The sequence below is a fragment of the Silurus meridionalis genome, chromosome 4 (assembly GCF_014805685.1).
Source record: "Silurus meridionalis isolate SWU-2019-XX chromosome 4, ASM1480568v1, whole genome shotgun sequence".
Taxonomy (NCBI): domain Eukaryota; kingdom Metazoa; phylum Chordata; class Actinopteri; order Siluriformes; family Siluridae; genus Silurus; species Silurus meridionalis.
The window spans coordinates 27,810,389-27,836,959 of NC_060887.1; the positions used below are offsets into that span (position 1 = coordinate 27,810,389).

Below are 26,571 nucleotides of genomic sequence, written 5' to 3' on the forward strand. Positions count from 1 at the left end.
AGAATTTGTTATTTCCAAAACATTGCTGTTACTGTTTAAATTGTAAAAGATTCCTTAGAAATTCATTTGGATCTCTCAATCCTTTTGCTGCTCCCAGTCCTGATCTTTTGTCCGCGTATACAATAGTGCAGTTCTCCTTGCCGCTGATATAACTGATGAGAATGAAATCACTTAAATTTGTGGTAAAGTTAAAAAACAACAACTATAATTGTGTTTTTACACGTGCTTTACACAAATGCAATGCCACTGCCTCGAGCCATTTAGACGAAAGACCCAAAATAATCCCTAAATGCTGTGTTATGCTGTGGGATAACAGCAGTCTTACAAGTTTATTAAATGGCACAGTTTATGAGCTGAAGTGAATTAAAAAAAAACTGTCACATTCTGTGGCTGTGCATTACATGTTCACAAAAGATGCAAATCAGAACACATTATTACGGTTCTCTCCCAATATACATAAAATTACATTCTGCTTTTTTTTTTTTTTTTTTTTTTTTTTAAATAGTTTTTTAAGGAATGTTCAAATACATAAAATTTTCATGATCATAATAGTAGATTGCCACCAGGCTGGATGTGCATGTACATATCAAGCTGAACACTGAACATATATGCATTTATTTATTTTTGAATTTACTGCTCAATTTGGACTTTCCACCCACCAAACCCCACCCACACAATAGCTAACTCTGCCCTATCACATGATAAATACCACCCAGAGAATGTACGGCCACACACATGCTTTCTCTGAAACATGAGTGTCCAACCTCCGCATCTTTTCGAAATGCTGCTCATGCAACGTTACAGGGCAATGTAACACATTTGGAGGTAAGTTTTATATCTGCATGGATAGGCTCACAGAGACCCACAATGGTCGAGTGTCAATTCGATTGAGAGAGCATAGCATCCCTTCAATCAAGGCCAATTTTCCTTCTTTTTTTTCCCGAATGAATGTGTGTGGTTTAACCAGTTTTCAAACTCGCCAGATGACAGGATGAACATTTGTGGTGCACCAGACATGCTGGTGCCATGAGCCAAGGGAGCAATTCTGTCTTGGCATACCCTTCACTATCAATCACAGCAAACCTAGCCAATCGTGGCCATCTGTGAGATCATGTATGTGGAATACTTCTGTCCTTCATGTGTTGCATACTGCTTTGTGATACAACATGAGCAGCAGTTTGAAAAGAAGCAGTTGGCTGACTTCACTGGTCTCAGAGGAAGTACATGTTAGTCTTCAACCTCCTCGGTCAGCTGCTGTTGCATGAGAGAGGAGAGCTGCAGGTGAGAAACTGGCAGGGCACTGGAAGATAACCAAACTGGCAGACGCGAAGAAAAAAAATGTTTTGGAAAAGAAGAATTGTGTATACTTCTACATGGAGCCTGAGAATATAGAGAAATGTCTGGATATATATGCAAGAGAAGCTCAGAACCACAAAATAAAAAGATCTGTATACACCCAGGTAAAGCCCAGGAGTAATTTTATCTAGATTGCTTCATCTCTTTAACCAGAACATGCAACTTTATTTAGCTAAATTCATCTGTATGTTGAATACCTGCACAAATCGTATTTTTCTCTTTCAGATTCTCTGCTTCACGTGTTCAAGAAAGAAAGATAAGAGATTGTGCATACACATACATTTAGAGCATAATTCTTCGTAAAATATTTCAATATTTAAAATAAAACTCACTAAACTTCTCAAAACATGACACCCTGTCATTAGATCCATTTGACAAGGTTGCAGCAAAAAGCTGGCAAAGTTACAATTATTTAACTTGTTCTAATCAGTCCGTCTAATGACATGTTTTGCCATTAGAAACACATTTTTCAGACATTTAAAAAATACCTCACACATTTTAAGCTTCAAAATACACTGTTTTGGCAAGAGGTTCAGAAGTTCTTAATGGCCACTTATTTGAGGCTTGCTTGAAGGTAAGTATGCTGCAATAAATATCATAATTACTCAACTAATTTGTATATTGGATAACATTCTAACTAAAATCCATTGAAGTAATAACAAGAATGGTCAGTGCAAAAATAATTTCACAGGAAAGTAAACTTCAGCATTGAATGCCCTTGTCTATGCTTTCACCAACAAATAATGTTGTAGTGCAGAACTAATTTCATTAGTGGCTGCCATTTGTGAATGATTAAGGCCTGTTCTCACGCAGCGCTGCGCTGGCCACAAAGTTCTCTGAGGTTAATAACCAGTTACAATCAATTACGCAACCAATCTGATACAATCAATGAGTCCCTCTAAAACGAACATAGAAGGAAAGTAGTGCTGAGCGCAATCAAACCATATGGATATGCCAGTATATGTTACAGGTCAAGGTGAATGCATTAAGATATTGCAACTATAAATAAAAATGAAGAGTCCTGAATGGTGTTAGGAGGAGAAAAGGTTGAGATGTATAATGTCATTCATGGGAGATTCACAGATGGCTCGCTTTATTTTACATAATATCCTGCCTCTGGTTGCCTCCATAAATCTTTCAAATGTTTGCCATTCCTTAAATTATGTCTATAGCCAGTGAGTAATGTTATCATTTATCAAATTTTCATTATATAACTTCTTTTACCAAATGGCCACCTCACAGCTCCAGGGTCCAGAGTTCGATGCTGCTGGTTGTAGTGTGTTTTGTATGTCCTTTCTATGATTATGTACTATGGATAGCAAGATTCACCTTTTCGCATCAGTGCATCATAATTAACGTAAACACTGTGATGCTTCACATTGGCATTTGTATCCTGATGCATCGTGTTTAAAATTTTTTGCATTGGTTAAAAAAAAAAAAAACTGATCAATTTATATATAATTATTATTCGATTCACTATACTTTTATTATTTAGAAAGTGACCAAAATTTGTGACCAAAATGTTATATGTAGATTGATTTCTCCTCGCTAAACAGTTTCTCAAGCACTTTTTCTCAGCACCATTGCTGTTATGTAAATATGACGCATCATAACACCACGGAGACCAAGGCATGTCCTGGTAGTCACATGGAATATAGATTAACATGGCAGAGGTACAGTAGAGCTGCATGTTCCTATAGAGAGAACAGGAAAAGAATGTCAGATTTTACTTAATTTTTCATTTATTTTTGCACTGAAAAGATCTGTTTGTGAAAGGGCCATGCGTTAAAAGCACTTAAGTAAAATTTATGATTTGATGTCTGTCTGAACCAAAGAAACAAGTATCTGTACTATATTGACTTGCATAGAATCACATTTTTTCCACTGCATCGAAATTAGATCACACTACATCGTAGAGGGTTGAATCATATTGTATCTGTTTTATATGTATAATATTGTTCTCTATGCATTAAGATGCGAATCACATCAGCCTCAGTTATGGAGATTGTTGACTGTGTGGTTTGCTAGTTTGCTCCAATTGTTTGGGTTTCTGGTGGATTGGTTATAATAGATTACTTCTAGGTGTTAATGGGTGTGCAAATGGTGTGATGCACAGTTCCATCCTTAGTGAATTCTCCCTTCCAGGATTGGCTCTGAATCCACTCCAGCCCTGAACAGGATAAAGAGGTTAATGAAAAGGGATGAATGAATAAACTTAACTTCTTTCATGTGATTTTAGATAACAGTGGTCTGGTGATTGTTTCCTTTTTATTGGCTTGAAGAGGGTGCATTGCTGGGAAATTAGATACACACAAGTGAGGCATGCTCTAGGAATATGGCATTAACATCAACATAATTAAAAAGGGTTTGGGAGCATGCAGCCGGTTTGCATATGTTTACATATGAATCTCCATTTGTTCAATTTATTATTTGGGGTTTTTTTATATGACCAAGTCTTGTCTGCTGATGTCATATGGTTTGGGGGTTTCTTCACCAACTCAGACATTACAGTACAGACAGGGCTGAACATTCAATAATAGGACCAGAAAGGTGCACCAAGATCATCAACTATACATTTAGGACATTTTTAAGGACTAAGGATGATTATAATCGCATAATGGATCTTTTTGACGCAATGTTGTTGAGATTGGCTTGGATATCATTTCCCCATCATTATTGTATGCTTACTACTAAAAATAAAGATGTCCTGTACTTAAGGCAAAAAAATTTTAAGCAAAGGATTATGAAAGTAGGCTTGACAATCTGGACTGCTGTCTAGTTTTGGTTGTGCGTAGGTGTGACTGGCAATCACTCTGCACAGTATTGGTTTTGGTTGACTTAACTTGCTTTGTGATCAGAGGGAACACTATAGTAAATTGTCTTTAATTGCTGCATTTAATCATCTATTTTTAAATTGATGACCATGTGCTGAAGTTTTACTTCCATCTAGGTCTCTAGATGTTCAATATATTGCTAAATAAGTTACATGTCATCTTGCTAATTTCTTTATTTTTTGGTATGGTTTCAAAATACTGTATGATCACTGGATGAACACACCAAGGTGCATCAAAGGTAATACAAGTTGGACCTGATTCTCTTGTATATCTACGCATCCCTTCATTCCACTATTTTTGCAGTGAGCTGGTGAAACATTTCCGATGTTATTTAAAAAGCTGTTGTAAAACTACTCTGAAGATTCTTCAAGTGGAAAATAAACACCAAGGTCATAAATTTAACATTTTGTCTGCTGTGTACTGGTGACAACTGTTCATACAATTTCCAATAAGCTTACATTTCACTCTTTTCTATGTCATGCCACTATAAGTCACTTCCTCGATGCTATTACTTTATAAGATCTTGTGGGAATTCGAATTATGTTTGATCTTTTTTTAATATATGATTTGGAGTTTGTAATGATGCTAAACATCAAGTGTCTGAGTAAAGTGTTGTGTATAATGATGTTCTTTGGACAAAAACTCCAGCTGAGTATCTCAGAGGGAATACATTTCACAAGAAACTGATTTGTATGTGTGGGGCTCCAATCTGGTACAGCATGTGACATGATTACTAAATACGCTGATTACAAACACGCTTCATGACATGTCGGATGATGACACACCAAAGCAAGCTGTCTTATACAAGCAATTATACCATCACCACATACAATAAGTTTATCCATCCTGACCAGACAATATTTATTTTACATGAATTGATGCCTAAATATTTTTTTTATTTACTGAGTAGGTATAGACTTGTATGTGCTTTACAGTTAGTAAAAAATCGAGTCAAAATGCAAAAAAAACTAATTTCTCTACAGACGTTTAATTACTACTTATTTTGCAATTGTGCAATATGTATGTTTTAATGAAATATGCATCAATCTAAACTGTGAACTAACACCGTATGTTCAGATAAAATATAACTGAATCAATAAAAAGTATTTCACTTTCATAGAAAGCAGAACAGGTTTAAGGTATAAATAACAGGTGATAGCTTCCCTTTCAGGTAATTTATTACCTCGGCTTATGGCCAATCATCTTGCTGGGGCTTTTGCCTGACAATCGTTTTCTGATTTTCACTCCACAGCATAAACAGTAGCACAGACATGAATCAGCACTGTCTAGTTCACAAGGGCTCTTTGCCAGCAGGGTCTCAGTAAAGCAGCACATTCGGCTGAAGCTGTGTCACACACTCGCATCAGACTTCTTGCTCTATCTGGATTGGCCCAGATTAGCTAAATTGTATTTGAAGTCCTGACCACCTATTAATACCACACTTCCAAAGAGGCTGGCTTTCTTTTTAATCTTAAGTTCTCTCATCCATCCGACCCCACAAATGCAATCTCGGCCTCATTTCTTTTTGGTGTCTAAATCTCAGCTTGATAAAATTGTACAATTCCACACCATTTTATTTATTCTATTGCATGTAATGTTTTCAGGCATGGACGCATTATATCAACTCCTTGTTAAAACAAAGGGAACATACCACGCACAGTTTCGGCCAAACTCATGTGAGTAACTATTGAGTAGTATTAAATACTTTATCTTGGAAGAGTCTTTAATTTGATCAGATTTATAAAAGAAAAATACAGATTTACACTTCTCTCTGAAAACTGCCAAGCTCTTGGAGGCGTGGTGTGGGCAGAGATAAAAAATCTTCAAGCTGTGACATCCCTATGAATAAAACAGGAACAAAAACATTATAGCCTTAAATTAACTGTGGCTAACAATCAGCTCCAGTCATAGATACTTGATACAAAACCAGATCTCCAGTCTGAAATTTAACGTCAAGAACACCAGCAACAACTACAGCAGTAAGTATTAAACAAGGTTATCCCTTCAATACAACAAAAAACACTTATTTAAAGACATTCTTTTTGAGCAAGTTCTGTGTAGCACTGCAAAAACAACTTTTGTTACTGAATTAAGCACTCTTGCTTTTGCTCTGGTTGCTGTGTGCACTTTCTCTTCTCCTGGAAGTGCCCATACAAGGAATTTCACCCTTCATTATGTCATGAAGGGCCCTAAATTCCGAAACTATTTTAACCCAGAAGAAGTGTATTTGTGTCATGCGTAGATCAAGAGTCGGAAATCAGAGTATGGTTAAACGCTTTAATATTCTTAATACACAAGGCAGAGGCTTGAGGATAAACACGAACTGGAGAGCGGTATAATCCGTAATGCGGATATTCCATGGATGATCACCAGTGTAAACTGTAGATCTAGCGGTGAGCTAGTGGAAATGGGGTCCTTATAAAGAGGAGAGTAGATTGGAGACAGGTGAAGGTGATTAGTAGAAGGGAGGCGTGGCTGGTGGTTCCCTGACATTAACCCCTCCTCAAGGGTGGCTCTCGACGCCCCAACAAGGCACCTGGGATGCCCGGGGCCCAGGGGTGTAGGGCGGCTAGAGTGGCTGGCGTGAAACTCCTCCAGGAGTGCTGGGTTTAGCACATCCTGTCTGGCAACCCACAAGTGTTCCTCTGGTCCGTACACCTCCCAGTCCACAAGGTATTCCAGGGCAGAACCCCTACATCGCGAGTCCAGAATCTCGTACCGAGTACACCGACAGCTGGTCCAGGATCCCTGGGGGAGGAGGATAAATGGTGACCCCCGGGTGCTCCATTGAGGGGGGGCGTGAAGTGTGTTAGGAGTAACACGTGGAAGGTCGGGTGTGTAACATCTGGTGGGTGTCGTGTAGATTTTTTTAACTATTAATTAATTAAATAATAAATAGAATGTCCCACTTCACATGACACAAACATACATCTTGTATAAATAAAGCAAGTGTTTAACTCTACGTCAATAATAGTTATACTCTAAAAGGTTTAGTAATATACCTCTGTTTTAATGTTCTCTTCTTTTTGATTTCAAAGTTGATTTAAAATTATGTTCTCTTTATTCTTATTTTCCTAACAAGGGTGCATTGTATACACCAGAATATAATGTATTAAGATAAGTTATACCTTAAATACCGGTCCCAGTACATTGTACATCTGTTTTAATGCTGTCTTTTCTTTTAAGGCTTGATGTCAAAGTTGACAAAATTAGCTTCTCTTTATTTTCCTAACAAGGGTGCATCTTATATACCTGAATATAACATTGTATTACAAAGTTATACATTAAATACTGGTATGTTAATAGTATGTTAAATGTTAACTGGTATGTAATGTACCTCTGTTTTAATGCTGTCCTTGCTTTCCATGTCTAATATCAAAATGATCTGTTCCTTATTTTGCAAACAATGGTGCATTTTATTTGATCATGAAATGTGCCATACTGTCTTAATACACTTTGGATAAAACTTTAAGTTCTCCAAAGCGAGTATAACCCAAAAACCATGCCCACAAACGCATGAACAAAGGGAGTTTCTCCTTCCAAAATTTCAGGCCATAGCATTGGCCATTCCCCCAAAGATGGGTGGGGTTCAGGACCTTCAAAACATCTTGAACCCAACTAATTAATAGTCAGTGAAGTCAAGCAAGCTCGCTCACTCGGCTTGACCGGAAAGGCTCAGACGCCCGGGGCCCCGAAGTCCCAAAGATTTTGACGCTTAGGACAGCCCAGCAGCGACTCTTCGAGACGAGATCTCAAATCCTTTTTGAGATCTTCCAGCAAGCTTTATCTTCAAAAACAACACCTGCTCTGGTCTTCAGGAGAACCTAGAAGAACATCTGACTCCCTCCTAACCGACTCTTCAAAGATTTCTTTGTCTACCGCATCTGGACTCTTGTGCAACAAGCCAATGCAAGTAACTGTTTTACCAACCAATTTAGATGCGTGTTTAAGTTTGAGCCCCTTAATTTAGGGTGAATTTAAATTATTTTAATGTGATTAATTTTGAAGTTTAAGCTTGCCATTCCGTTCCTTTCTTTCTCTCCTTTCTTCCTCTCCTTTCTCTTCCTCCTTTTCCTATTTTTAACTTTATTTTATTTTCATTTTTATTTTCTTTATTTCTCTTTGTTTGTTTGTGTAGTTAGTTTTATGTTGTGTTTGTCTCATTTATTAAACGCCGTATTTTTCATTAATGATTGTCTCTGAGTCCCATTCACATTTTAAGGTTCCTGCAACATTCGATCTGAGCTACATGCTCTATTGATTGTACGGTACGTACGGGGGGGTCACGTCTTTCTCGGCCAGGGAGATACCTCTTTTATAGAATTAATAAAAGATTTTACTGTCTGTTCGGCGATCAAACAGACCAAATAAATTTAACGTTAACTTCATTACCGTCAATTCACCTTAATTTTAGGAGTAACTACAACCCGTTATAATTACTTATAAATATTTCCTGTTCTTTGCTATCTAAATTCGCTGCAGGTGGATGCGGTACCTAGGATGCAGGTGAAGCCGATTGGCCACGTCGTTGACCCGCCTGATGATCCAGAATGTCCCGATGAAACGGGGGCTGGAGTTTCCTACAAGGTAGCAGCAGGTGCAGATCTCAGGTGGACAACCAGACCTGATCACCCGGTTGGCAGGAGAAGGTTACTGACCTCCAAGGATCTGCGAACCTCTGGGTCGTTCTGACGGCACATCGGAGCTGGGTGTTACAGCTTCCCACATGCGCATGCTCTCCCGTTACCAATGATCCATGGCTGGGACATGGGAGGGCTCATCTCTCCAGGGGAACAATGGTGGCTGGAAGCCTAGCACACACTGGAACGAGGTTAGGCTGGTGAAGTCTTGGCGCAGGAAGTACGACCGGTGTTAGCGTCCCAGCTCTTGTATCTTCCGCTCTCTCTGCCCATTGGTCTGTGGGTGATATCCTGCCGACAGGTTCACTGTGACCCCTAGGAGTCGGAAGAACGCCTTCCACAGGTGGGATGTGAACTGGGGTCCCCGGTTGGACACGATTTCCTCTGGCAGGCCAAAGTTCCAGAAGACGTGAAGGAAAAGCGCCTCTGCAGTTTCTAGGGCTGTGGCCAGCTTGCAAGCCTTGGAGAATTGGCTTACGACCACTAAGATGCAGGTGTTGCCGTCCGAGTTGGGCAGGTCCGTGATGATATTGACCCCTATATGTGACCATGGTCGCTGCGGAATTGGCCGGGGAACCAGCTTTCCTGCGGGTAAGTGTCGTGGGGTCTTGGATATCGCACAGACGGGGCAGCCCTGGACATAGCGTGTGACATACTTGCTCATCCCGGGCCACAAGTAGCGAGCGAGAAGAAGCGTCTCTCTCCCACCAGGGTGGCCCGAACCAGGGAACTCATAGATCAACCTCAGCAGAGATTGGCGGCACGGCCCGGGGACGAACATCCTGCCTTCTGGGCACACTGCGGGGGTTGGCTCTCCCCGCGCCATGGTCCGGACCTCCTCCTCCAACTCCCAGATGATGGGGCTGAGGATTAGTTCAGGAGGAATGATGGGTTCGGGGTCCGTGGGCTCATCAAGGCCATGGTTCCGGGACTGGGTAAAGTGTAACCGGGTAAGAAACAAGGCACATCTAGCTTGACAGGGGTTCATGTGCTTGGCTTCCCGCAGGTATTGGAGGTTCTTATGGTCTGTGATGACCGTAAAGTGGTGCTCTGCCCCCTCCAGCCAGTGACGCCACTCCTCGAGCACCAGTTTGATGGCCAAAAGCTCCCGGTTTCCGACATCGTAGTTCTGTTCCATGGGAAAGAGCTTCCTTAAGAAGTAAGCGCAGGGTCACAGCTGTGGGGGATTCTCCAACTGCTGGGATAAGGCGCCCCCTCTGCCAGTGAAGGAGGCATCTACCTCCATGTTGAACGGGAGCCGTGGGTGTCGCAGGAGAGGGGATACACCTCTTCAGTTCCTGGAAGGACTCCTTGGCCTCTGGGGTCCATGCAAGGGTCTTGCCCTTCCCCGGGGCGGTGACCAGACTAAAGCCCTGGATAAATCGTTGGTAGAAGTTGGTGAATCCTAGGAAGCACTGGACTGGACGGGGCCAGTCCTGAACCTGTTGAGGTAGAGGCTATGTTCCCGGAGCCACTCCAGGACTTGGGTGACATGGCCGCAGTGTCTCGGGAGAAGATGAGGATATCATCAATGTATACGATCATGAACCGGTGAAGAAACGGCCTGAACACTTCGTTTATGAAGGTTTGGAACACAGCGGGGAAAATGGATAGACCATCCGGCATGACAGTACCCGTAGTGACCAGAGGGGGTGATGAAGGCTGTGCTCCACTCATCCCCTTGCGGATATGCACCAGGTTGTGTGCACTGCGGAGGTCTAGTTTCGTTAGGATCCGTGGTGCTCGTAGATCCTCTAGGGAGGCTGGGACCAGGGGGAGTGGAGCGATTTGGGCGTTCAGGTTGCGATAGTTGATGCAGGGCCAGAGTCCTCCTCCTTTCTTCTCCACAAAGAAGAAGCTGGAGGCTGCAAGGGAGGAGTATGAAGTGATGAAGCCCTGTTGGAGGGCTTGTCGGACATAATCCTCCATAGCTGCGTGTTCTGAAACCGACAACGGGTACACCCGCCCTTTAAGCAGCTTTGTGAGTCACTGCCTGCTTGCTGAATACATTTGTGAACGAGTGGTACTCCAGGGGAATCTCTATCTCCAGGGAGTTCTCCGGCTTTCCACGATCATGGCCACTGGGAGGATCGGGATAGGATGTGGACAGGGCAGGTGGTGAAGACATTGCTCCCTCCACTGGTCACTCCACTTGAGGATGTCACACGGGTTCCAGGAGAACTTCGGTGCGTGTAGTGCCAGCCAGGGGTGTCCCAGGATGGTGCTTGTCGTAGAGTTCTCGAGGATGAAGAACTGGATCTCCTCATGACGGAACAAGCCGACCGGGAGGATGACCTTCAGGGCACAGTACTCGTAGTGACCAGAGGGGGTGATGAAGGCCGTCTTCCACTCATCCCCCTTGCGAATGTACACCAGGTTGTATGCACTGCGGAAGTCTAGTTTCGTGAAGATCCGTGCTCCTCGTAGATCCTCTAGGTTAGTCTAGGTCAGTCGGTGGTAAACTTTTGAGGTTGCATCTCTATATAGAGGTTGACTTGCATGAGGAAGCCGTTGCACTCGGTCGCGTCTCCGGAATACAAACCAGGAAGAGCCATCGGGCTGCTGGAGGTGAAAGAGGAAAGTGGTTCGCATGGATCAAGAGTCGGAAACCAGAGTATGGTTAACTGCTTTAATAGTCTTAAATAAACACGAACCAGAGAGCGGGTATAATCCGTAATGCAGGTAGTCCATGGATGATCACCAGTGTGAACTGTAGATCGGACGGTGAGCAAGTGGAAATGGGGTCCTTATAAAGGGGAGAGTAGATTGGAGACAGGTGAAGGTGATTAGTAGGAGGGCGAGGCTGTGCGAGTGTGCCGAGTGTAGGAGGGAGGAGTAGCTGGTGGTTTCCTATTTTTTTTATAACCCCCATTTTTATAAAACTCTGTTTTAGACCCTCTGTCTGTGTGTGAATCCAAATTTTCAATATCTCATGAAAATAGGCATGGAATGAATGTGTATTAAAATCTACCACCAGGATTAAAGCATACAGTTAACATAATGTCCTAAATATGAGAAGGATAATTATAAGTATGATAGTAGAGGTTGTCAGTGTAATATGTATTTAGGGAAATGAAAATTTGGAATGGTAACAGGACTAAAGCAAATACCAAAACAGAAGCAAATGGTGCTTATTGCCAGGGGAGACATTACACACATGGTGGTTCTGTAAAAAAAATTAACAGACAACAGAACCCTGGGAAATACTAAAACTTAAAACACAATCATTGAAAGTAAAATCTTTTGAAAGATTCATGTACGTTATGTAACCACTGGCATAGGTGAAGGTTTGCCAAGACATGGATTGTGTTCCTGTGCCTGGTGAGATAGATGATCAGGCTGGCAAAGACAAATCCTGGAGTCATTTTGTTCTATCTTCTTGCCAACATACTAGAAAGCTATCCATAACAAAGCAACTTTTATTGAACTAAGAACAGGTGCTGTGTTTAGATAAGACCAAAGTTCATAAATATGTTCGGCATAAAAAGAGAGCTACATATGTCAAAAAGATAGCTATACCCATTTCAAAAATGTGTGCAATAGCATTAATTATTAAAAGTCCTGAACAAGCTCACATAAAAGATAGCTAACTCATCTTGATATTGTCATCTTGAAACAGCTTTCCATATGGCACATATATAAAAGAAGTAACATTGTACATTTTGTAATTCAAGTCTAAAAATGTACCACATTAAGATCGCTTTATAAATCATTGCATTACTATTTCTTTTCGAAACTTGCAAGATACTCATCATTAATAAGCCCTTTTCTGTGTCTTTCTCACTTTATGTATGTGTGTGTGTGCGTATATAATATATACATACACAGTATACCAGGCATAACGTTATGACATGAATAACACTGATTATCAGTTTATCATTGCACCTGTTAGTAGGTGGTAAATTCTGTTTAAGGACTAAAAAGTAGAAAAAGCAGAAAAATTGGGCAAGTGTAAGGATATTAGTAAGTTTAACAAAAGCCAAATTGTGATGGCATCTCCAAAACTGCAGCTCTTGTGAGATGTTCCTGGTTTGCAGTGGTCAGTATATATCAAAAGTGGTCCAAGGAAGGAACAGTGAAGAACAGGGTCATGGGCGGCAAAGGCTCACTGATGCACGTGGGGAGCGAAAGCTGTCTAGTGTGATCTGATCCAACAGACTAGCTACGGTATATCAGATTGCTGAAGAAGTTAATGCTGTTAATGCTCAACAGATCAGAACTGTTTTTGCAGCAAAAGGGGGACCAACACAATATTAGGCAGGTTATAATGTTATGCCTGATTGGTGTTTGTGTGTGTGTGTGTGTGTGTGTGTGTATATTTATATAAATATATATATATACAGTGGAACCCGGTTATCTCGCCCTCGGTTATCTCGACAACCCTATTAAGTCGAAGTTTTTGAAGTGGAACCGCCAAATTCACGCATTTTTTATCGGTTATGTCGATGTTTTTTTATGTCGCCGAACCCTAATATCTCGAGCACAAGGGGGGGACAATTTAAAATTTGAACTTCAGTTATGTCGATCGGCGCTGTGCAGCCGCAGAAGAACTCGCGAAAGTGACGGAAAAATCAAACCTTACAGATACTACAGGTGTTTGTATTGTATACTGGTGAATCTCTGCTGTTAGTAAGTGCACATATGCATTTTTTTGTTTAATGTTATGCGATGAAGCCATGCTCCTTACCGAGAGCCGTGCTCCTTACCGAGAGCCGTGCTCCTTACCGAGAGCCGTGCTCCTTACCGAGAGCCGTGCTCCTTACCGAGAGCCGTGCTCCTTACCGAGAGCCGTGCTCCTTACCGAGAGCCGTGCTCCTTACCGAGAGCCGTGCTCCTTACCGAGAGCCGTGCTCCTTACCGAGAGCCGTGCTCCTTACCGGTAGCGGGCGAGCAGGGTAAGGAGCACGGCTCTCGGTAAGGAGCACGGCTCTCTCGGTAAGGAGCACGGCTCTCGGTAAGGAGTTGAAGCCGGAGCTTCAGAGAAAGCGGCCGAGAAAGCACCTGCCACGCCCCGGACGTTTGAGACTTTTCTGTCCCTCGTTTTGGTTTCGGGTTCGGTTTTGGATCTTCCGGTTTTTCCGGCTTCAGTATTTTTATTTCCTATTTTTCCATTTACAAACTCCTTTTCTTTCTTTCTTTCTTCTTTCTTTCTTTCTTTCTTTCTTTCTTTCTCCCGGACGTAAGTTTTCGGACACTTTGCTTTGTGTGTTTGTGCGGATTACTTCAGCCTGATGGTCATAAGTTTTCAGAAACTTAGTTACTGTTTGTTGTTTTTTTTTTTTTCTTTTTTTTCCACATGTGGACTAAATGTGAGACGGCACTGTGCAGCCGCTGTTTTTTTTTTTTTTGAGCGATCTGTGTGTTTATAATGTTGGAGAATATAATAAAGGTTTGTATGGAGAATGGACGGTGGTTTGTATTGTATACTGGTAAATCCCTGCGGTTAGTAGGTGCACTTATGCCTTTTGTTGTTAACAAACGTATGTACATTTTTATAGCATGCCTTCATCAAACAAATCGCGGCAACACTGTTGTGTAAAAAACCCTCCAAAAACACGTGCATGCACATTCTCATTTATTAACGCACATCATGTACATAAAGAAATTTCAAGCACGTTAATATATTGCCGCCATTTTGTTTTCGTTTATCTCGATCATCGGTTACCTCGACGCTTTTTGGCGACCCCCTAGGACATCGACATAACCGGGTTCCACTATATATATATATATATATATATATATATATATATATATATATATATATATTTATTTATTTATTAGGGATGCACTGAATATTCGGCCACCGAAAATTTTCGGCCGAAAATGGCCCAAAAGTGCATTTTCGGTTTTTGGCCGAAAGACTTTGATCACCGAAAAATGCGGCCGAAACAGTTTGTTGTGATGACGCAAACAGTACCCGCGTCCTGCACGTGCATGTCTAAACAACATGTCTGCGGTGTGGACGTATTTCAGTATATCTGAGAAAGACCCACGGATAGCGATTTACAAAACATGTAATGCCGAAATTTCGTCTGCAAAGACTTTCTCCACGTCGGGTTTAATTTATCACCTGAAATCCAAACATCCCGATCGCTATGCTGAATATGAGAGGAACGCAAACGCACAGAAAAGCAAAACCCCTCGAGCATGCGCACTCCATCTGTGGTGGACGTTTTTAAAAAGGCAGGAAGTTTCCCAGTGATAGTGTTGTATTGTTGTATCTTTAAGCAGTTGCACTTGTTCTGAATGCACTTTGTTTTTATGAAAGAACATATTTAATTGTACAACCTTTCAGCAGGCCAGAGGGCCTGTACATTATTATTTAATGTACACATGAGTGCATTTAAGTTAAACATTTAAGTTTGAATTTTAATTTATTTTATCCTGTGCATTGTTGCAATGTGCTATAAATAAATATTTTAATAATTTGTAATTGATTAATTCTTTGAGACTTTAATATTAATTTATGCAATTGAAATGCCTTGATTTTAGTAAGTTTAGTACACAGTCATAGACATAAATGCAATGGTAATAATAATTGCCATAATTTCTTTCGGTGTTTCGTTTTTTCGGTTTTCGGCCTTGCTTTCCTCCTTTTTCGGTTTTCGGTTTCGGCCAAGAATTTTTATTTCGGTGCATCCCTAATATAAATAAAACTTATCTTCACATTTCTCAATGAAATCTGCATTTAAAGATTTCATTAAACATCCACTGACATAAATCATATATATGATAAAGAAAGAATAAAAACTTATATCTTTACATTGGGGAATGATATCCCTTTGATTATCAGCACCATCTACATCAGTCAGATCTTTCATCTGAGATGAAATTCACATCATAAAAGATATACACAAGCCTTATCATCATCATCATCATTTCACTGATTTCATTTGTTGCAAGCATCAATGGTGAAATCATTTAAACTTCAGGTCTCATATGTTGAACAAATCTTTTAGTAATGCCTTTTGATTAATATTAAAACATATAATTGTTTTGTTTAATAACATCTACACAGTGCTATTCTTTGTTTCAGGATCTTTTCAGACTCGAACAGAGTCAGTATGTGACTTTGCAAGAATCTAACCAAAGTTAGACATTCATTGTGTGTGAAAAGTAAATGTTGCCAGCAACATTTTAGACAATATTATGCAGACTGACTGCATTTACTGAGTATCTAACCTGGCAAGATTAAAAGATAGACTTAAAAAAGAAAAAGATAAAAAAAGCATAGATGCTAACATATATTAATGGCATGGGGAAAAATGTGAACATGTGATTTGATAAATTACATAAGCCGTTTAATCAATCATTATCTATTGTTGCTGATGTAGAATTTGATTTTAATGCAATACTAGAGGACATCAATCTGGCTCCAACACCAATCAAGCACAAACAAATCTATAGAAAACACTCATTGTGCGTTCAGTGTTCAATGTAATGAAAAAAATCACAGCAAGTAATATGATTCTGCGGTTCTTGCCTTGCCAGCTGAAGGAGATATAAATAAAGAAGCTTGTGATGCTGAGCACCGAGGCCTTGTTTACAGGCTGCAGCAAGGCCTGTCTCCCTGAGGACACTCACACGATTAAACACATATTTATACAGTCCTTTAAACGTGTTTCTTTAGTCACAAGAATCATCCTACTGTACACACACACATACATACATACATACATACATACTGTACATACATACATACATACACACATATACACACACACACACACACACACACACACACACACACACACACACAGCATCCTCCATCTCCTTCTCCCTTCCTCCCCTTGTCTCCTCCATCACTTTCTACACCCCTCACCCTGCTATAATCTCAGCAGCAATACCAATCCATTTAACAAGAGAGAAAGAGCAGAGGGAAAAAGGTTTTTCAAACATTACCTTGTTTTTTTTTTTCAAAGAGCACTTAGCCTTAGCATTCACATCAGCCGAAGAAGCAGTAATCAGAAACAGCCCCGGCTCACTGCATCACATGACTCTATACCACCTGCTTCCAGTTATTAGTCATGTGGTCTGTATTATACCAGAGCATTCTGGGATTTGCAGTTTGCCACAAAAATAGACGTAAACTATATCAGGGTAATTTCACAAAACACACTGACTGTATAGAGTATTTCTCATAGAAAGATAATGACATAAGTGCAGTAGCTGTGGGATTATAAGTATTAAATAAAATAAATTTATAACATGTAAAACAGTTTGGGAAGCCTCTCTTGTTTCACCAAGCTTCATGGCCAAACCCGAGCCAGTCCTGATTAATTTCTAATATTTCTGATCAGTCCTGATTCTGCTGGTCAGTCCAGCTATTCCTGGCTGTTTCTGATTTTGCTGATTATACAGGCATTTTGAGCCATTTCAGATTTTTCCTGGTAATTCCTGTTATTGCTGGCCATTCTTACTTTTGCTGGTCAAGGGTCCCTGGTGGTCTAGTGGTTAGGATGCGGCGCTCTCACCGCTGTGGCCCGGGTTCGATCCCCGGTCAGGAAACCAACCCGAGCCAATCTTAGTGCCAGTCCCAAGCTCAGATAAATGGGGAGGGTTGCGTTAGGAAGGGCATCCAGCGTAAAAACATGTGCCAAATCGAACGTGTGGATCGTGAATTTCTTGATTTTGTTGGTCATTTCTAATTTTGTTATTCATTCTTTATTTTGGTGGTATTTCCTTATTTTGCAGGTCCACTCACTGAGACTTTAAATTGAAACCCAAACCCAAGACTATTTAACTTGATTTGCCTGGTAATGTTAATTTTTTTTTTGCCTGAACCCAAAATTGCAAAAGGGGAAAAAGTACAAAAAAGTAACAAAAAAGTAATTACTATGAAACTTTTCAGGTGATTAACAGATGTAATATTGACCTAATGGTGGGAATTAATGCATCCGTCTGGGCTGCTAAGTAAAAGTCCAAACAGGCACCAAAAAAAAAAAAAAACGCAGTTCCTGGTGCTGTACAGTGACACTATATTAAAGTATTAAAGAAAAAGTAAAAGTTTGTAAATTAAACAGATGGCAGCACAAGGTTACAAGCACAGTCACATAGAGCACAGACTAAACTTGAAATTCTTTGTGAAACTGGGCAAATCTTCCATAAAGATGTTTGATATAACTTGGCAAGTTTATGGTAATGCTACATTGAGTTGTTTGAGGTGTTTTTAGTTGGGACATGCACTTCAAGAGTGAATGAACCTCACTGGAAGACAACAAGAGATCAGGAAGACCTTCAATGAGCTCAACCTATAAAAATGTTAAAACCATTTGGCAACTTGTGCATGATGATAGTCAGAGAACAATTCACAACGTTGCTGCTATCGTCTGTGTCATACAGAACAGTCCAGGCAATCCTTATGTGTGATTTTTTAACATGCGCTGTGTTGCTGCCAAGTTCAGGAACACCATGTTGAAGTCTGCCAAGAACTCCGTCATCGTGCTGTGGATGACCCGTTCTTCATGTCGCGGTGACTAAAATTGGGTGTATGGTGACCCTCAGAGGAAGCAAAAACAATAGAAGAGCCTTTCATCTCAGCTGTATGTCATGTAACCATGCAAAGCCACATTTCCTATTCATCATGTTCTTGTTTTTGTCTGCTTGACAAGACCATGCAAATTTGTGTATCTTGTATTTGAGCTATTAAAATTTGGTGCTTTGAGTACAATTCACTTATACTGACCACCTCATGGCAAAGACTCAGAATTAGAATTAGAATTGTTTCTCTCCACAAAGATGGCCCAAGCTATAAGAAGATCAGTAACACGCTGTAACTGAGTTACAGTACAGTGGCCAGGGTCATACAGAGGTTTTCCAAGACGGGTTCCACTCAGAATAGACCTCACAAGGGTTTTGAAGTTGAGTCCTCATGCTGTGTGTAAGGTGCCGAAGCTGGCTTCAAACAACAGACACGAGTGCTGCCAGCATTGCTTTAGAGGCTGCAGAAGCGTAAGGTCTGCTTGTCAGTGCTCAGACCACGCACCGCACACTGCAACAAGTCGGTTTGCATGACCGTGTTCTCAGAAGGAAGCCTCTTCTGAAGCTGGCTCACAAGAAAACCTGCAACCAGTTTGCTCAATACAACCTGTCCAAGAGAATGAATTACTGGAACCTTGTCAAGTGGCCTGATGAGACTAAAAAAAACTTATTTGGCTCAGAACGTGTCCAGCATGTGTGGTGACACCCTGGTGAGGAGTACCAAGAAAATGTTGTTGCCTACAGTCAAGCATAGTGGTGGTAGCATCATGGTCTGCGGTTGTATGAGGTTTGCTGGTACTGGGTAGCTGCGGTTCATTGAGGAAACTTGGATTCCAACATGTACTGTGACATTCTGAAGCAGAACATGATGTCATTATGGAAGAGTGGAAGTGAATCCCAGCAACAACCTGTACAGCTCTGGTGAATTCCATGCCTAGGAGGATTAAGGCAGTGCTAGATAACGATGGTGCTCACACAAAATATTGACACTTTGGACATCGTTTTGACATGTTTACTAAGGGTATACTTTTTTTTTTTTCAGTTATTTAAAAAAAATTGCTGTATGTTGAGTTATTTTAAGAGCACAGTAAATCTAAACTGCTATACAAGCTGCACATTGACTATTCTAAAATATATTCAAGTTTCATTGTCCCTTGAGAACATATAATTAAATGGATGCTGAAATGTGAGGTGTGCACTCACTTTTGGCGATACTGTAAATACAATTTAAAGTATTCAGACCCTTTGCAACAACACTTGAAAATTAGCTGACCATGTATATCAGAGCAGAAACCAAGCCATAAGGTGAATGAAGGCACAAATATGTGGAGATCCTTGTGGAGATGGGACAGTTCCTAAAGGACAACCATTACTGTAGCCCTACACCAATCTGGGCTTTATTGCAGAATGGCTAGATGGAAACCTTGGTGCAAAACCCACGGAAGCCAGCTTTGAAACCTGAAGGTGCAAGATTGAATAAAGATTGAACTGTTAGGCTTCAATTCTAAACATTATGTATAGAGGAAACCAGGCACTGCTTATCACCTACACAAAACCATTCCAAATTAAAGCATGATGGTGGCAGCATCATTCTGTGAGAATTTCTTTCTGCAGCAGAGTCTGGGCAACTGCTCAGGGCTGAGGGAAAGCTAAATGGAGCAAAGTATAGAGATATTGTCAATAAAAAACCTCTTTCACAGCACTTAGGACCTCAATCTGGGCCAAAGGTTCACCTTCCTGCATGACAACAAGCCTAAGCACACAGCAAGGAAAACACACAGTTAGGGACAACTTTGTGAATGTCCTAGAATGGCCCAGCCAGAGCGCTAAAATTAATTAAATTGAACATCTCTGTAGATATTTGAAAGTGGCTGTCCACTGGTGTCCCTCCTTCAGCTAATCCAATAACACCTTTGTTAAATATTAGCAAAGAAGGCTATAAAAATCTGTCATTATTGTTTCAAGAAGTTTTTTTTGTGTTTTTTTTGTAGTTTTTTAAATTCACAAATACACTCTGCTCTCATGGATATCAAACATCTGCAAGCACAACACAGTTTTATCAAAATATACATTTTGTTAAATATACTGTATGTGTGTCACACATATTGACTAACTTTTTGTTCAATAGTTTGTGCTAACTCTGCTATGGTGACAGCTCTGACTCTCATGTAATGCCATCTGACAAGGTTAGAGAATACATGACAAGGGATTTGAAATCATTCTTCCATAAAGAATCTCTCCAGGTCCTTCAAATTTGGTGGTCCACACAAGTGGACTGAATGTCTAAGGCAGAACATTGACTTTAGGTCAGTAAACCATTTTTGTGTTGGTTTTCATGTATGTTTGGTGCATTGTCCTGCTGGAAGATCCAACTTTTGACTGTGCACCTGAGGTTCTCTTGCATATTGCTACCTCTCTGTGTGCACCAATCCACCTCTGGTGTTTGATGCCAAAATGCTCATAAACACCATTTTTCATCTGACCATAGAACACAATCTCATTTGAAATTCCACTAGTAGCTGGCAAACTTGAAAAACTTAGGGTTTTTTTTCTCTGGATGAGAGTAGAGCCTTGGAGGCTTTCTGACCCCCAGATACAACTTCTGCAGTTCTTCAACTTTGATTCTTAGGGATTCTGGACTACTTAAACCATACTCTTCATGTGTGTTGAGACAATACTTATGAAAACACATGGGACAACACATGAGAACAAAGTATTTTTGTAAATATAAATGTGTTTTACTTCTTACTTTTGGCTTCTCCCATTAGGGGTCACCACAGCTGATCATCCGTCTCCATACCAGCCTGTCCTCTACATCTGCCTCTTTCACACCACCTACCTGCATGTCTCCCCTCTACCACATCCATAAACATCGTCCTTGGCCTTCCTCTTTTCCGCCATCCTGGCGGCTCCATCCTCAGCAGTCTCCTACCGATATACCCCATGTCCCTCCTCTGCATATGTCCAAACCATCTAAATCTCACCTTCCTCACGTTGTCTCCAAAACACCCTACATGTGCTGTCCCTCTAATAAACTAATTTCTAATCTTGTCCAACCTCATCACTCCTGCTATCACTCTTCTCCACTCACTCCACCCTGTCTGCACTCTTTTCTTCACTTCTCTAGCACACTCTCAATTACATTGCACTGTTAACCCCAGGTACCTGAACTTCTCCACCTCTTCTCCCTGCAACTGCACCACTCCACTGCCCTCCCTCTCATTCACACACATGTACTCTGTCTTACTCTCTCTGACTTTCATTCCTGGTTTCTCCAGCACATACCTCCAGCTCTCCAGGCTCTTCTCAGCCTGCTCTCTACTCTCACCACAAATCACAATATCATCAGTATTTTACAATTTAAAAAAAGTTTCTGGTCATACTATGAAGTGTTTCTCCAAAAAATAAATGTCTGAACTTTAGTTTTTTTATCAGGGTTACTTTAAAACTAAATGACTTAGTTCCATGTAGTTATGATGTAAGTTATTTTAAAGTTTGTACTATCATACAGGTTATTAATCCTCATCCAGAACAGATGCAATTAGGCAAACCACTCCCAGTTATAACAAATCCTTCAAGAACCTGAGAGATTCAGCTTTCCAAACTGCCTGAGCAAGACATGGCCACTAGCTATGGTGCTGAACTTGATGGACGCTGCTGTCTGTGGTGTTGAAGGCTGGAAATCACAGTGGATGACAGCATGTGTGGGTGAGAAGCTGCTTCTCTAGACAGCCTGTCACTGCAACGTATACTGGAGTGACCAAGATAATTTTATTAGCTCAGCATTAAAGAATGACTGCTGCAGATACATGTACAAGGGACAATAATAAACAAATACAGCAGTACTAAGAGCTCAACTCTTCAACACAGACACTAAGTGAAAACACAACCAGTTTAAAAGGCATTAAGTATTGTTTACTGAGAACCACTGCTTCATATGTGGCTAATACAAACAGAAAAAAGCAGTAAACAATAGACAACTAATCCATAACATGCATCTTTTATGAAATGTAAACAACTAATTGCTGGTTAAATATATAAATAACTGTACTGATAATTGAGGTTTCTGCTTGGAACAAAGGCAACTGTGGAATCTGCCAAAGGCTGCATGTATTGGGGAGGAAAAGAGACAATGCTTCATCAGTGTGAACAAGCTGCTTTTACAAATCAAATTATGAAAACCAAACTTCAGCAAAATGCATTGCATATCTGAGTTATGGGCTTGACAAACTGATTTGCAACAATTCACCAAAAATGGAGCCATCCTTCTTTTTCTTTATTAGGAACAAAAACAGAAGGCTACCTTCAGAATAGGATGTGCACGCAAGAATAGCATACTACAAAATCAATAGCAATACACTGTGTGTTCACAAAATGTGTATGATGGAGTAAGATGTGATCAAATATGAGCTAAAAGAAAACTAGGAATAGAACTAGGTTGAGATCATTTATTCAAATCAGAGTAATATATGAAAGAAAAAAAATATACAAGTAAATACTGAATAAATGCCTAAATGTATGAAGCATTTTACTGAGAATTCTCTACAAAGTAAAATGTGCTAATTGTAGAATTGAATCAATGCACTAAAAGTGAAAAATACAAGCTTTTGTCATGGCAAACATAATGGATTTTGTACTCACAATACAATTCACTAAACCTGAAAGTCAAGTTAGAAGGTCAAGGTGAAGGTCAGGTATTAAAATTTGCACAAGTTTTTTTAAGTTAGTTAAAGCATACCAAGTGTATATAAACAGTAATTATTGTAAAGTATCCCTTAATGTCTCAAGAAAAGAAAATAACATTTATTACTGTGATAAGGAGTACAGATCCATTTCCAGAGGGTTTTTTTTTTTTTGTGAAACTCAATGTCAAGTCTGTTAATCTGTTCAAATCTAGAAGAATAAAACCTTCAGAGCACAGCACATCCAAATTGTGATAGAAAATAAATAAAATAACTAAAACAACAGATTAAGGTCAAAATACTGAAATTCAGAATGAACATCAAAACATAAGAGCAAAGCAAGTACAAAGTAAATCTATCTAGAAAAAGCACAACTCGGAATTACTCTACAAGAATGGCTAGTTAATTGCAATACATTACATCTGTATCAAAGTCATACACACTATGTATGTTTTATACAGAAAGTTCATAGGAGAACCAAGACAAGTTCTTACCTATGATAAAGCCAGCAATTCTAATTTACTTACACACACACATCTTCACTCTTAATTTACATTCATGATGAATTTTAACCACTTTTTTTTATACGTCTCAGTGCCTTTAATCAGCGTTATGCTTAATTTTCAATTTAGGTTTACTCTTCTGGGACCTTCTTTGAGATCCAAACTCACCCCCATGGCTATGAAGAATAATTAGCATGCACAAACATTTTGCATATTGTACACACCCTTGTTTTGCAAATGACATTGTACATATTTTTTATGTCCATTAAATGCAAAAATTATTTACCCTGTACTGGATTTGCAAATACAATTGTTCATAAACTGGTCTGTAGGTATCAGACTAAACATCCTACTGCCTGTTTAATTTATATGGGCAAAAGGGTAAGGACCCTTTTTTTTTTCATGAAACTCAATGTCAAGGATAAGTCATGACAAACTTTGAAAAAAACAAAAACTCACTGCACATCAAATCTAATTCATAGTTTCAAGTTGAAGGCACCAATACAGGTATAATCTGAATTATCATCAGAACTTGCAAGAAAGCCTAACAAGGATTATTGTATTCAAGCATACATTAATAAGTATACATAATTACACAATAATTAAAAGTTCAAGAAGCCATGCAAACACATATACACATATAAATACATATAGACACAAATAGACAGGGCTCTGATTATAATAACCTACTGGTGCTCAAGTCAGTCAGAGGAAAGAGGGAGAAGTTTCAGGTGGCAGACTTTTGCAGCACAAAGAAAAAGTGCATTAACAGGACTGAAATGTTATTGCACACAACCAAAAACCTTTCACACATTCTCAATATGGGCATACAAAGTGCCTGTCAGACCAAACACTCAGCATGATAATGAGAATGACACCCCTGCCATGAACTGGGAAGTTTCCTCCAAATGATACAAAAATGCTGCAGTTATCCAGCACTTGACAAGAACAGATGACAGTAAAGGCATCCGCTTGCAGCTAAAATATATTTCTGTTTGTGCAGAGAATTAATATTTTGAGATTTGCGAAGGTGCGCCTCCACTATTTTCACTGATCTCATCGCAGTGCTAAACGGCTGAACTCTTCAACTCCCAACCACATTCACTCATACTGGCCTGGAGAGGATCTCTGCTGATGGGATATGAAATGAAACAGCATGCAACGGTCTCGAGATTGAATTATAGATGGCTCCTGTCTGCTGACAGAGGGCCAGTGTGTCAGGCCTCCTCAGCTTCACCACTCAGTGCTTTAAGCCATATTGTCCCATTTACTGTCACCTTTCCAGAGATCACAAAGTGGAAGAGGTGGCAGATCCCAGTTCAGTTTAGCTCAGAAAGAAGTGATATAACTCCACAAGGCTTTGTGGATATAGTGTTTGGAGCAAAACAGATTTTAAGACAAACATTTTAATATCTAATAACATGCTTAATTATTGTGATTTAATAAATGCTGAACAGATGCATGTTTAGACAGATTTAATAAAGACATAAAGGCAAAAGTACAGAAACCAGCAGGCAGATTCAGAATCAGTAGGGAAGCAAACGGTCTAGGTTATGAAAAAACAGTATCAAATACAAAAGGACAGGCTAGAATTATAAATAAAGAATAGAAATGTCTTGAGATGAAAAGTAGCAAACAGTATAAAATGGCTGGGTAATAGACAAAAACAAAAACAACTACGTATATACTTCACAATGAACTGAATATATCAAAGTACTTTTGCACTGTAGCTGTGGATGAGTGTGTAATTGGTATACAGGTGTAACTTACGAGGGTGACTGTACTGTAAAAGTGCAGATGTGTGTTGGGAGCTGGAGTCCAAAACGGCCATGTTAGAAGGTCACAGTGTCTAATGGGAATATAGAGCTCGAGTCCAGCAGTGACCTGACAAAAATGCAAAATAATCTTTTTCCACGTATTTAAAAACAAAATGTTTTTTGTAAAAGAACAGAAAAAGAAAAAAGAAAAGAAAATTAAAAGAACTGCTAATAACTGCTTTGTGCCGCTGTAGCACTTATGTAATCTTATTATAAGGGTAAAATATACAAAGATTTTTTTTTATCATGTCCATTGCAAACATTAAGCTTATGTAGCTTTTAAGTATGCATTTTTTTAAATTGTATTATTATTTAATGGTTTATTGATCTTAATCCAAATCTACATGAAACTTCTACATTGTTAACTGTGGGACCTCATATAGACAGGTGTGTGCCTTTCAAATCATGTCCAATCAACTGAATTTACCACAGGTGGACTCCAATCAAGTTGTAGAAACATCTCAAGGATGATCAGTAGAAGCAGGATTTTGAGTGTCATGGTTAAGGCTGTGAATACTTAGGTAAAGTACATGTTATTTTTTTTGTCATTATGTCATTATGGTGTATCGTTTGTAGAATTCTGAGGAAAATTATGGATTAAATTTATTCTTAAATAAGGCTGTAACATAAAATGTGGAAAAAGTAAAGCACAGTAAATACTTTCCAGATGCACTGTAGGTTCTGCATTTTTGTTAGACCTCAAACATGTAAGTAACTTTATACTTTATACATGGTTTTATTTGTTTTGTATTAAAATGTCAAAAATTTAAATGTACTTATAAATAAAACCACTTAGTTGCTTGATTTTGTTTCCACTGGATTGGTTGCTTGTTCGTGTAATTTGCTTGTTCATATGCTGTGCTTGAAGCAAGACCTAATTGAGTGTATTAACATCTAATTAATTATCTCAATAGGGCACATTTAGGATGCTTCATTTGGTACAGTTTAAAATAGTGCTGTCAATGCAAAATTATGTCAAAATTGATCAGATCGAAACATCTTAAACTTCTAAAATAATTATGCCAAAACAATAGCAAAATAATATGAATTTTCCACTACTGTGCATTTTTTACTTCATACTAGCAGAATACTATCCATTTTCAGAAAAGAATGTAAAATATAAGCTAATAATATGCCATCTCACAGTAGTGAAGAGTGGACTTTGGAGGTAACACCATAAAGCAGGGTTCTTCAGCACCATTACTCCTTCTCCCTCTGTATAATCACTTACACACCACAGTGGGCTACATTGCTAGTCA

At 39.6% G+C, this 26,571-nt stretch overlaps 1 protein-coding gene across 2 annotated transcripts in view; it reads right to left on the reverse strand.

Moving 5' to 3' along the window:
- Positions 1–16,798, reverse strand: part of tsnare1 (T-SNARE Domain Containing 1) — a 136,565-nt gene extending 119,767 nt beyond the window's left edge. For both annotated transcript variants that reach the window (XM_046848242.1, XM_046848243.1), the window contains exon 1: positions 16,739–16,798. The gene's annotated coding sequence lies outside the window, so the exon portion shown is untranslated. The remainder of the gene's footprint in view (positions 1–16,738) is intronic.
- Between the last annotated feature and the right edge of the window lie 9,773 nt (positions 16,799–26,571).